This window comes from Zea mays, chromosome 9, assembly GCF_902167145.1.
Source record: "Zea mays cultivar B73 chromosome 9, Zm-B73-REFERENCE-NAM-5.0, whole genome shotgun sequence".
In the NCBI taxonomy this organism is placed as follows: domain Eukaryota; kingdom Viridiplantae; phylum Streptophyta; class Magnoliopsida; order Poales; family Poaceae; genus Zea; species Zea mays.
In genome coordinates, this window is record NC_050104.1 from 25,460,782 (window position 1) to 25,473,784 (window position 13,003).

General features: G+C 55.5%; 1 pseudogene across 1 annotated transcript; it reads right to left on the bottom strand.

Moving 5' to 3' along the window:
- Positions 1-6,325: 6,325 nt before the first annotated feature.
- On the bottom strand, positions 6,326-7,337 carry LOC109942491 (DUF659 superfamily pseudogene; annotated as a pseudogene). Its single transcript, NR_161244.1, has 2 exons — positions 6,498-7,337; positions 6,326-6,411 (listed from the first exon to the last, which is right to left on the bottom strand). The product of NR_161244.1 is annotated as a DUF659 superfamily pseudogene (transcript).
- Between the last annotated feature and the right edge of the window lie 5,666 nt (positions 7,338-13,003).

Consider the following 13,003-nt stretch of genomic DNA (forward strand, 5'->3'; position numbering starts at 1 on the left):
GCGGCGCTCGTCCCCGCGGCGGAGAACTCGCCGGAGACGAGGGGCGCGGGGGCCCTGCGGGTCCTTGGGGCGACCTGGACGGCCGAGGAGGTTGGGGAAGGCGCGGGGAATCTTCTGGTGGGGGCTAGGTCGGGACAGGGGCACCGGAGGGGGGCGGTCCACGGCGAAGCGGCTCGGCGGCGGCGTTAAGTGACTCCAGCGAGCAATTAAACGCGACTGGAGGCAATAGAAAGGACGGGAGGGGGCGGGAGAGGTTCCTTACCTCAAGGCGAACTCCGGGGATCCCTCGATGGCGACGGAGACGCGACGGCAGCCCGAGTCGACAGCGGCGGACCACGGCGACTGCGCAGAGAACGGCGGTGAGCGCGGGCAGAGTGATTCGGGGAGGGGGAGGGGAAATTGGAGCGCGTCCCGGGTTGCGGACGTCGGGGCGGAGCTCACCGTGGCAGAGGGCACGGCGGAGCTCCAACGACGACGGGGAAACGTGCCCGGGCGGCGGCGATTTAATGGCGGCGGCGCTCTGGCGTGTGCGCAGCGTGGGGGAGGAGAGAGAGGGGTCTGCAGGTGCGCAAATGAGGGAGGGGGAGAGGGCGAGCGGGGTTCTGGGCTCAAGTGGCCGGGGGCGGGGTGGTTGCGAGCTTCACGCGCGACGTGGGCGCGGAGACCGCGGCAACGCGCAGCTCGGGCGGCAGTTACGCGGGGACGAGGGAGCTGACAGCCCGGGCTCGCGAGCAGAGAGAGCGGGGAAAGCGGGCGCGGACGCGGGGAAGGCGGTCGGGCTGACGGGCGGGCCCGCCAGGGCAGAGAGAGAAGGGGGGGGGGGGGGGGGAAAGGCGCGCGCGCGGGATGGGCCTGATGGGCCGAAAGGCCGAGGGGGCGGGGGAAGCGGGCTTCTTTTCCTTTTTCTTTTATTCTGGCATTTGTTTTCTCTTTTCTTTTTATTTACTCCATTTGATTCAACTCCAAGTAAGCCACAATTTCAAATTAGCCTTTCTAAGAATTATGCACCAAACAAAAGTAGGATTTAGGGTTTGACATGATGCAACATTTCATACTCCCTTGGAGTTTAGCCTACTAAACTATAATTACAAATAAGAATAACCACCCTTCTCCTATAGAAATGTGAAAGAGGAGATTGGGGAAAGCTGTGAAAAGAGAAGTAACACCTGAATTTGTGAATATGAGCAAAGAAATTTTATACCCCCAAATTCAGGGTGTTACAGTCGGCAATGCGGTGCTAGACGTCCTGGGCCAGATGACGCGCTTCTCCGGTCGGTGCTCGGCCTGCCCACTCCTGTCCGATATTTTGCCGAAGCTGCACAAGTTGTCCTGCTTCCTCGTCGAGCCTGGCCTGCATCTCGCGGATTTGCTCGAGCTGTGCGTCCTGACCCCCCGCAGGGACTGGGACCACAGCTATCTCCCGAAGGATGTCAACGCGAGGCGCAGGCCTAGGGGGATCACCGTCCTTCGGCATACCAAGATGGTTGCCTTCGTCGAGACCCCCTAGATCGACGTGGAAGCATTCCTTACTTGGGCCAAAGTCCTCGTCGCCGAGGCTGTGGCTACTATCGGAGCAATCGGAGAGGCAGTAGTCACATGCGGTCATGAAGTCCCGCATGGCACTGGGGTTATTGAGCCCGGAGAAATCCAAACCAGAGTCGGGCTCGTCATCTTCCTCGGAGCCTAGGGGCCCGTAGGTTGAGACGGTCGTCAGTCGGTCCCAGGTTGACCGCATATCATACCCCGGAGGGTTTGGACATGCCTTTATGAAAGCGTCCACCGAAGCGGGGTCGCTTGGTGGGTCGCAGCTGAATCTAAAAGGCATGGGATGGGAAACAGACGGTACCTCTTGATCGACGGATGGTGACGAAGTCGCGTCAGGGACGGACTGCACCGTTATCTTAGGTACGAGGCTAACGCCCAGCAAGTCCTTTGCGAGCGTGCTGGCGTCGTCTGTCTGCTTGGGGTTGGCGTGTCGCGGGGAAACGACGCTCGTCTTCGTCTCAGACGCGAGGTCGACGCCCAACGTGTCCCCCGTTGGGGTGCCGGCTCCGTCGACTCGCTCGACAGCCGACGAGGTGCCGCCTCCTGCTTGGCCATGCCTGCCCCGCCTCCTCCTCCGTCGGCGGGGAAGGTGACGGGACAGACCCGGATGTTGCTCTTCCGCCACGTGGGGAAGACGTCGTTGATTCTGCCGCCGGCGGGCGGGCTGACGGCCGCCATTGTCGTTGTCACGCGGCGGAGGAAGGAGTATCATGTAGTAGCTGCCGTCGAGGGACATGAACTCAAGACTCCCAAAACGGAGCATCGTCCCGGGTTGGAGAGGTTGCTGGAGACTACCCATCTGGAGCTTGACGGGAAGCTGTTCGTCAACACGTAGCAGGCCCCTACCTGGCGCGCCAACTGTCGGCGTTTCGGCCCCGGGGGGTCCCTGGACCGACGAGTAAATTGTCGCTGCGTGTCCCAGCCCAGATGGGTCGGCGCGAGACGGGACACAAAGGGGGGAAAACAGTAAGGGGAAAACTGCGGCCTTCGTGTTGTCCTGCGCCCAGGGCGGATGCGCTTGCAGTAGGGGGTTACAAGCGTTCACGTGGGAGAGAGAGAGAGAGAGAGCCTTGTGCGTCGGCTCGTTCTCCCGCGCGACCAACCCTTTTTGTACGAGAGCCCTGGACCTTCCTTTTATAGACGTAAGGAGAGGGACCAGGTGTACAATGGGGGGTGTAGCAATGTGCTAACGTGTCTAGCAAAGGGGAGCCAGAGCCCTATGTACGTGTCGTCGTGGCTGTCGGAGAGGTTTTGGCGCCCTGTTCATGTGATGTCGTGGTCGTCGGAGGAGTGCTTGAGCCCCGTGGAAGTACAGCTATCGGGGCTGTCGGATCCTTGCTGACGTCTCCTTGCTTCCGTAAAGGGCTGAGAGCCGCCATCGTCATGGAGCACGCGGGGTGCCATCATTACTTGTTTACCGGGGCGAGCTGGATGGGACGCCGGTCTTGTTCCCCGTAGCCTGAGCTAGCTAGGGGTAGGGTAATGATGACCCCCCCTGTGACGTGGTCGGTCCGAGCCCGAGGTCGGGCGAGGCGGAGGCTCCTCCGAGGTCGAGGCTGAGTCCGGGCCCGGGGGTCGGGCGAGGCGGAGACCGTCGTCCGGGGTCGAGGTTGAGTCCGAGCCCCGGGGGTCGGGCGAGGCGGAGACCGTCGTTCGAGGTCGAGGTTGAGTCCGAGCCCTGGGGTCGGGCGAGGCGAAGACCGCCTTCCGAAGTCGAGGTTGAGTCCGAGCCCTGGGGTCGGGCGAGGTGGAGTCCGTCTTCCGAGGTCGAGGTGGAGTCCGAGCCCTGGGGTCGGGCGAGGCGGAGACCGCCTTCCGGAGTCGAGGTTGAGTCCGAGCCCTGGGGTCGGGCGAGGCGGAGTCCGTCTTCCAAGGTCGAGGTGGAGTCCGAGCCCTGGGGTCGGGTGAGGCGGAGCTTCCTATGGCGCCTGAGGCCGGTCTTGGCGGCTGTCAGCCTCACCCTGACGGGTGGCACAGCAGTCGGAGCAGCGCAGGCGGCGCTGTTTTCCTGTCAGGTTAGCCAGTGGAGGGGCGAAGTGACTGCGGTCACTTCAGCCTTGTTGTCTGAGGAGCGCGTGTCAGGATAAGGTGTTAGGCGATCCTTGCATTGAATGCTCCTGCGATACGGTCGGTTGGCGTAGCGATCCGGCCAAGGTTGCTTCTCCGCGAAGCCTGCCCGAGCTGGGCCTCGGGCGAGTCGAAGGTGCGTCCGTTGCTTGAGGGGACCCTCGGGCGAGACGTGAATCCTCCTGGGTTGGCTGCCTTTGCCCGAGGCTGGGCTCGGGTGAGGCGAGATCGTTGTCCCTTGAGTGGACGGAGCCCTTACCTGAATCGCGCCCATCAGGCCTTTGCAGCTTTGTGCTGATGGGGGTTACCGGCTGAGATTAGGAGTCTTGGGGGTACCCCTAATTATGGTCCCCGACAACCGTATTCTTGTGCTTGTGCTTGAAGATTAGATCATTGTATTTTCCAACAGTAAGACAACAGATTAAATAGTAAAATGAAATATTTGAAACACTGAGACAACACATCTATATTCTTAGATGTACTTAACCTTCTCAAGCATGTACAAGCCCTTGATAGAGAGCTTCTTCTGCCTTTTTGAACTTGGACGGAGAGCGGCTGGTTGTTCATCTTGACCTACAAAAGATACATAGATATGAAAACAAAATACATTCTTGAAACAATTATTTGCAAGTACACTATCGGTTTCACTTGCTTACCAGGACCATTATGAGTTGGTGGCCTAGCTGCAGAACTTGGACCACTAGGGTCACCATCTTCATCATCACCACCACCTTACACAATGATATTGAAGATAATTTTAATCATAAAAAGGACATGACAAATAGTGCATAATTAACTCAAAAGTGAACTCACCATCATTTGACTCACTGTCACCTGACTCGTCATAGGTTGGGCTACCCGCTCCCTCACTACTATCTGATAGGAAATCATCTCCAATATCTTCTTCTGCAACCTTCCTTTTCCTAACATTTTTCCTACGAGAACCAATCCTAGAATTTAAAAGAACCATCTCTTCTTCATTCAATCCTCCTAACTCCTCTAAAACGAATCCACTTGGTCTGTTAGGTGATTCAGGCTCATCATTTTCATCAAGTGTCGGCAATGATTCACTCCTAGAACTACACAACCATTCCATAATCGGGTTGCCTTCATCATACATAGCAACATCTATCATGATGCTACATGGATCTATGTTCCTATCTTTAGAGTTTTTCATTTGTTCAAGACTTTCCATATCAGTTTCGTAATGTTGAATGCGCAACTTCAAGTTGTAGTGAACATAAACTAGTTTATGCAACTTATCATAACTCAACCGATTCCTCAATTTTGTATGAACCAAAGCAAAGGTACTCCAATTACGTTCGCAACCACTAGAGGACATGCATTGAGAAACAATACGACGTGCAAACTCTTGTAATTCTGGGTAGTCTCCACCATATTGATCCCACCAATCAGCTATGAAAATATGAAAAAATAGGACAATCATCACAAATAATGAGGCAACTCTCAAGGACAACACCATAGTAAATCTAGACAACAGGACTTACCTGCACTTGTGCAGCCATTAAGTGTTGAATCTTTAGCCTCTTCTCCTCCAAATAACCCAGCTTGCTTTCTGAAGAAAGTATATTGATCAATTGCAGCTGAAGCCTTTGAAGATGAGCTTGAAAGTTTCTTTATGGCCATTGTCACAGCATGTTGGAACTTTGGTTTTCTTGCCATTTTGGAAGTATATAGCGCTTCAGGGTTAAGGGCAGCAGCTAGGAAAATAAAAAGGCAGCAACAACATCAATAATTATCATGTTTTATCAGCTAGAAAAATTGAAGGACAACAATAATTAGTTAAGAGCAGCAACTAGGAATAATTAGTTAAGAGCAACAACTAGGAATAATTAGTTAAGGACAACAATAATTGAAGCTTTATGCTTTACCACATACCTGCAAGCATAAGAGTACCATTGAGCATATAGTCAAGTCTTCTATTGATTACTTGCATTAATCTATCACACATATTTCTGTTGATAGGATCATCACCCAAATTGGCTCGTATTTTAACCATATCACTCATCATTTTTGGAAGAAAAGAAGATATAGACACACTCTTCTGTTGATCAGCTAAACGAAGTACAGAGTAGATTGGTGACACAACTTTCAAAACCTTTTCCATGTCAGTCCACCATTTATTTTTTGTCAAACAATCATATGTGAAATCATGATCTTCTTCACCAGCCCACTTACAGTTCTCCCAATCAGCTGATGCCATCCACAACTTAAATTTATCTTTTCTGTCAAAAAAACTCTGTAGGAAAATAAAAACAGTACCAAACCTAGTTGCGTTCCACCGAACTAACTCTCCACCAATTTTCTCTCGCATCATAGCATGTAACCTACAATAAAAACAACAATATATTATGAAAAGCAGCAATGGATATGAATTATGACAAAACAACAATGAAATATGACAAAACATAATTGAACTATCACCTGTTATGATTATAGAAGAATCTACAAATTCTCTTTGCACTATCCACTACTTCTGCAACTTCAGGAAATCGTCCTATATCCTTCAACATTAAATTTATGGTATGTGCAGCACATGGCTGCCAAGTAATATGTGGATATTTTGTTGTGAAGTCTAGACAAGCCTTTTTATAGTTTGATCCATTATCAGTGATGATCTGAACAACATGCTTGATCCCAATATCAGCAACCACCTCAGATATAACTCCATAGATATAATCAGAATTTTGAATTAGACAGTTGCATTTACTGACTTGTGGAAGAACATGCACCCATTGTAAAAGATCATAAAGTTAATAATGGACATCATGGTAGGACCTATACAATCAAGACATAGAAAACAAAAGTAAGGTCATTATGAATACCAACATAAAGTAAGGTCAAATAACTGAACAAGTGTTTACCTGTCCATGAATCACACATGACTGTAACTCCATAATCCTTCCAATCCTCTTTGAATTTAGCCATGTGAGCCTCCATGTTTGCATAATTCATATCCAATAATGGACCATCTATTTCTCTCCCACCTGGAATTGGTACTCCATCACCAAGTTGTTGAGCTAACTTAAGGGCTGAACGAAAGTATGGGCAGTCCGCCTTCCTTCCAGGAATGTCATTAGCATGGAACCATTTTGCCAATGTTATCCCTAGCTTCTCTTTATGACCCCTCTCTAGCATAACATCTATGCGTGGCTGCACTTGTGTCCTACTGCGTGCCAAGTCAATGTCAAAAGGACCTCTAGAGGTATCTTGTGTATTTTTGTAGTACCTTGACAGCCTGCTTTGCTTCCCTGTAGAACAACTTGCAGCTCCACTTGCACTACCAGCTGACTTATCGAAAGGTGAACAACTATCATGTTCCAATGTGGAAAAAGAATCCCTCAATGAATTTCTCATTGCCATATCAATCTGTGCTTCTTCATCAAGAGGAATTCTTGCACTTTGATAACCATGTCTTGTTGCACTAACCTCCTTTTCAACAAACAGACGAAGCTTCTTACCACGTGCCCTCCTAATTCTCCCATCCGTTACTTTTTGAGACATTAGGCCCTTCACATGATTTGGCACTTTACGACATGCCTCCACACTCCCTGGTATGTGACCTAGATGCTCTTTTAATCGAGACACCCCTCGCCTTTTTTGGTGGTAAAACAATAAAAGCACTTAAAGCCAGCCCCATGAGGTCCAGGATATGGTTCACCATGGCTCCAAGTCACATCAATTGGTCCATTTAGCTTCACTAGTTTCCCTGCATTACTGTCGGCGTTTCGACCCGGGGGGGGCCTAGACCGACGAGTAAATTGTCACTGTGTGTCCCCACCCAGATGGGTCGGCGCGAGATGGAACACAAGGGGAAAAAAGGGAATCGCGGCTCGTGTTATCCTGCGCCCAGGGCGGATGCGCTTGTAGTAGGGGGTTACAAGCGTTCGCGAGAGAGGGAGAGAGCCTGCTCGTCAGCCTATCCTCCCGCGGCCACCTTTTCGTATGAGGAACCTGGACCTTCCTTTTATAGATGTAAGGAGAGGGCCCAGGTGTACAATGGGGGATGTAGCAATATGCTAACATGTCTAGCAGAGAGGAGCCAGAGCCCTATGTACACGCCGACGTGGCTGTCGGAGAGGTGTTAGTGCCCTGTGCATGTGGTGTCGTGGCCGTCGGAGGAGCGCTTGAGCCCTATAGAAGCACAGCTGTCGGGGCTGTCGGGTCCTTGCTGACTTCTCCTTGCTTCCGTAGGGGGCTGAGAACCGCCGTCGTCATGGGAGCACGCGGGGTGCCATCATTACTTGTTTACCGGGGCGAGCCAGATGGGACGCCGGTCTTGTTCCCCGTAGCCTGCTAGGGGTAGGGTAATGATGTACCCCCCTGTAGCGTGGTCGGTCCGAGCCCAAGGTCGGGCGAGGCAGTGACTCCTTTGAGGTCGAGGTTGAGTCTGAGCCCTGGGGTCGGGCGAGGCAGAGACCGTCTTCCGAGGTCGAGGTTGAGTCCGAGCCCTGGGGTCGGGCGAGGCGGAGACCGTCTTCCGAGGTCGAGGTTGAGTCCGAGCCCTAGGGTCGGTCGAGGCGGAGACCGTCTTCCGAGGTCGAGGCTCAGTCCGAGCCCTGGGGTCGGGCGAGGCGGAGCTTCCTATGGTGCCTGAGGCTGGACTCGGCTACTGTCAGCCTCAACCTGGCGGGTGGCACAGCAGTCGGAACAGGGCAGGCGACACTGTTTTCCTGTCAGGTCAGTCAGTGGAGGGGTGAAGTGACTGCGGTCACTTCGGCCCTGTCGACTGAGGAACGCGCGTCAGGATAAGGTGTCAGGCGATCCTTGCATTGAATGCTCCTGCGATACGGTCGGTTGGCGAGGCGATCTGGCCAAGGTTTCTTCACTGCGAAGCCTGCCCGAGCTGGGCCTCGGGCGAGTCGAAGGTGCGCCCGTTGCTTGAGGAGGCCCTCGGGCGAGGCGTGAATCCGCCTGGGTCTACTGTTCCTGCCCGAGGCTGGGCTCGGGCGAGGCGAGATCGTGTCCCTTGAGTGGACGGAGCTTTGACCTGTATTGCGCCCATCAGGCCTTTGCAGCTTGTGCTGATGGTGGTTACCAGCCGAGTTTAGGAGTCTTGGGGGTACCCCTAATTATGGTCCCCGACAGTAGCCCCCGAGCCTCAAAGGGAGTGTTGGTACTTGCTTGGAGGCTTTGTCGCACTTTTTTGCAAGGGGACCGGCCTTTCTCAGTTACATTTTGGTCAGGTGGGTGCGCGCGAGCGCACCCGCCGGTTGTAGCCCCCGAGGCCTCGGAGGAGTGGTTTGACTCCTCCGAGGTCTTAGTGCCTTTCGTGACGCCTCGGCCGGTCTGGTTGTTCCCTCATGCGATCTGATCGTAGCCCGGGTGCATGGTCAGGTTCCGAGTTCTCAGGCTGGTATGTTGACGCTGTCAACGGTTTGGCCGAGGCCGGGTTTGCGAGAGCAGCCCCCGAGCCTCCGCACAGAGCAAGAGGACGGTCAAGGACTGACTCGGCTTTTATCATACGCCCCTTCGTCGCCTTTCCACAAGGAGGAGGGGGAAAGCGCCATGTTGCCCTCGGAGGGCGCCGAACATGGTGTCTCCAGTGAGTTGCTAACGGGTGATCCGAGTGGACGCCCGTGCCCCGTTCGATAAGGGTCGGCTAGTGGCGCAGAGGCGCGCTCCAAAAGTACATGCAGGTGATTTGCCGGACCCGGTCCCGTTTGATAGGGTCCGAGGGCTCGATGCCTCCCTCTGATGGGATTCCATTACAGAATTGCTCCTGCTGGTCTCGTAAATGTCCTAGGGTACCTCGGGAGCGTAGCCCGAGCCTCGGCCATGTATCGGACGTACCCAGAGTCATCCCTCGCTCTGCGTGTTCTGAGGCGGCTATCGAACCCTTCGGGGGGCCAGCTTTCGAACCCCTGATCAGTAGTGGGCGCAGAGCCCAAGTGGCCTGAGGCGGCTGTCGAACCCTTCCGAGGGGCTAGCCTTCGAACCTCTGATCAGTAGTGGGCGCGGAGCCCGAGTGCTCTGGGGTGGCTGTCGAACCCTTCCGAGGGGCCAGCCTTCGAACCCCTGATCAGTAGTGGGCATGGAGCCTGAGTGCTCTGGGGTGGCTATCGAACCCTTCCGAGGGGCCAGCCTTCGAACCCCTGATCAGTAGGAGGGCTCGGGGCTCGCTTCCTTCACAGAGAAGGATCCCTTTCGGAGTATCCCCTTTCCCGGTCCCTGTAGCAAGAGAGAGAAAGGGGAAGAGGAAAAGGATACGAAATTGAACGATGTGGCGCACCTTTTTTGACGCGGTCATCATGGCGGAGGTGAAGCGTCGCCCGCTTCGCCTGCCAAAGGTGTCGCCTGCCCTGCCGCGGAGTTAATGCGACGGTACGAGTGGTTCGCGGGGCAGCCGTTGCGCGAGCCGTTCGAGGGACGGAACACGGGCGCGTCTTCTTCACGCCGTGGGAGAGGGCTCCCCTGCTGCTCCAGGAGGGGACGTGAGCCTGCAGACGATTTGACTGCTGCTTCCGCCCGCCTGCCGCCGCCATTACTGATGAGGACATCACTATGAGTACGACTATACCAGCAGCACCTCCACATCAAGCGCCACTTCCTTCATTAGCTGGGCCAATCACTCGGGCCCGTGCCAGAGATCTTAACTTCGTCATGCTACTGAAGAATGAGGGCCCAGAAGAATAGACGACCAGCCCAACTGCGGCCCATAGTGGACGACCTAGGGTTGGCCGCCCCTAGGGGCTGCGCCCCCTCTATTTATCCAGGAGCTGCGCCTCCTTTATTCTCGAGTTTTGTTTTACGTTAGCCTTAGCTACTCTCGAACACGAGCAAATCTGCGCTGTCTTCGTGTATTCAGAACTCCACCCTCGAGTAATAGATTAGATTGCTCGCATCTTGTTCTTGTTCGTTCTTCGATTGCGCACAGGAAACGATCTTCGTGATCAGGCCGATCTCGCATCAGCAAGGTCGGTAACCACAGGGAGTTGGTTCAGCGATTGCATTGGCGCCTCGGGCTTGCTCGTCGTAGTCGGATCGCAAGGGTCATCTTCCGCCAAATCAGAATTATCTCTACTCGCCGAAAGATCGGGCACCTCAGCTGCATCAATTACTGCCGGCCCACTTTTGGCCATATCGACCGTCGCGCCTTCTCCCGCGGCTGACTGACCTGTGACCAATGTGCTTGGTTGGCACTGTTGGGCCATTTGCAGGGTTGCCTCGAGCCGCGGCACCGGTTCCGCAGTCGAGAAGGTGCGGCATTGGCGTAAGTGGCGGTGCAATTTTTCGCACGTAGTAACCGGCACACCGGTTACATGACGTGTGGGCCTGGGCCTCCATGCTGGATGCGTTGAAGTCGAAAGGGTGCATCCCCGTGGTGCGGTTGCATGCCGCCTGCATGGTGGTCCACCCTTTCACCCGCTGGTTTAGGCGAAGGTGGAGGAGTGCTTGTAACCGCTGGGCGGTTACACGCTCCGCGTGCGGCGGTCTGGCTGCTTCTGTCCTTGGCCAGCTCGCATGACGCGTGGGACCCAGCCCTCGTGTCGTAGGGGGAGGACCCTGGAGCGCGTTGGTGAAGACTTAGTCCGCGACGCCTGAGGACGCGAGTGGGGAGAGTCGCCTTTAAAAAGGGATCGACCTCCTAGGTGGCAGCCACGCCTTCGCACTCCCTTCATGCATTGCGCCCTTCCGCCTTTCGAGCCCCTGGATGGGGAGCACTCGTGTTGCTTTCGTCTTGCTGCTGTTGGAGAAGCGCAACTTCGCGGAGGTTGGCACCTTTCAGCCATCGCTCGGCTTCAAGGATTTCATCAGGCAGCCCGGCTGCATCCCCTCACCAATGGTCACCTAGGACGGTGACCACCAGTTCGATGGTGGGGAGAAGCAAGCCGGGCTGCGGCCTCTGCCCCGCCCTCAGCTTCAAGGATCTTCATCATCCTTGCTAGGGCGGGGGGCGAGCTGGGGCCCGCCTTCGCATGGGCTGGCGTCCCGCTTCTTCCTCCGGCATCTGGGGGTGGAAACCATCCTCCAGCTCTGCGGAGGAGGCGTCCTCCAGCCATGCGGGGGGAAGGCGAACTGCTGCTGCCCGGCCAGGGTGCAGCATTCCGTCCTCTGTCTGGGCGACTGTGGCCGGCCGCACCGGAGGGTCTCACAACACGTCGTACGCCGCGAGGGTGGTACTCGTGTTCTAGGACGGCCCCGTTCTCGTTTTCGTGGCGAGAACGGGGGGTGAGGACCTGCCAGTGCGCTTTGGGGCGGCCGGCGTTCGCTGGTGTGGTGTTGGTGGGCAGGTGGACGCCGCCGTCGGTGCTGAGGTGGTGGCAGCTGGAGAAAGCTTCTCCGTCGACGAGACCGTCAGCGCCACCCACGGACCGACCTCCGGCTCTTTAGCTTTAATATCTGGTTCTCGTCCCTCGAGTGGGGACACGAACGAGAGCCTTCCAGCGGTAGCATCCGCCCTGGGACCAATGCTGCTGCTGCAGAGGTCGCCGACGAGTCACCCGGAGTTTGTCGTCCCGCAGGCCCTCCGATTTGGAGGTTGTTCATACCCGCGGGAGTGGAACCGGAGTTCCGTTTGTAATCGCACCTTGAGTGCCAGTGTCTGTTCATTTTGGCTGTCGGGGCCTGAACATCTAGGTATTTTGGGTGCAATACCGTGTTTCTTCTTCATTTCGAGCACCAGGACTCGCATGTCGGCTAGCTGAACCGCTTAACCAAGTGTGAGTTGCCCTATGCGGAAGGTGATGAGTGAGGTATCCGTATCCCAGAGGCGTAGGAGTCCCTCGGCTCAGTCGGCCTTGCCACCCAAGGCTTCTCTTGTTTAGTTAAAGAAACCCTCGTCCGCTCTGTGATGAGCCAGAGCCAGAGGCAGCGGTGTCAGCGTGGACAGAGGTGGAGTCGGCTCGAGAAGAAGCTTCGTCGGCCCAGGAGCAGGGGACTTCCCAGGCCGAGGAGGTGTAGCAGCGGCGGCTGGAACCTGGCCAGGTCGTCCACTGGCGGGACCAACCCCGGAGTCGGGCTGCCGAGGCCATGAGCCAGGCTGATGTCCTCGAGGGACAACTGGCTGAGGCTACGGAGCGACCAGTCAAGCCGTCTGCTCGAGCCGGGTTCCTGGAGGAGACCCTGGCGGCGATGGCCCAGGCGCGGTGCTGACATCTTCCTTCGAGGTGGAGATCCTCCGACCGTGTCGTTGTCCGAGGCCGGGTCGGATTCCGCCGAAGGTGGAGTCGACGCCGAGGGTGCTGCTGCTCCCCCTGTTGATGTCTGAACCTGCAGGAACATTTTGTAGTGTGCGTATGTTTTTTGCGGCCGCCGAGGCCCAAACATATCATTGTCGTGTTCTAAGGCTGCGTTTCTTTTCCCCTTGTTTCGAGTATCAGGACTTGTTCGTCGGTAGCATAATCGCTCATCCGAGCGAGAGTTACTT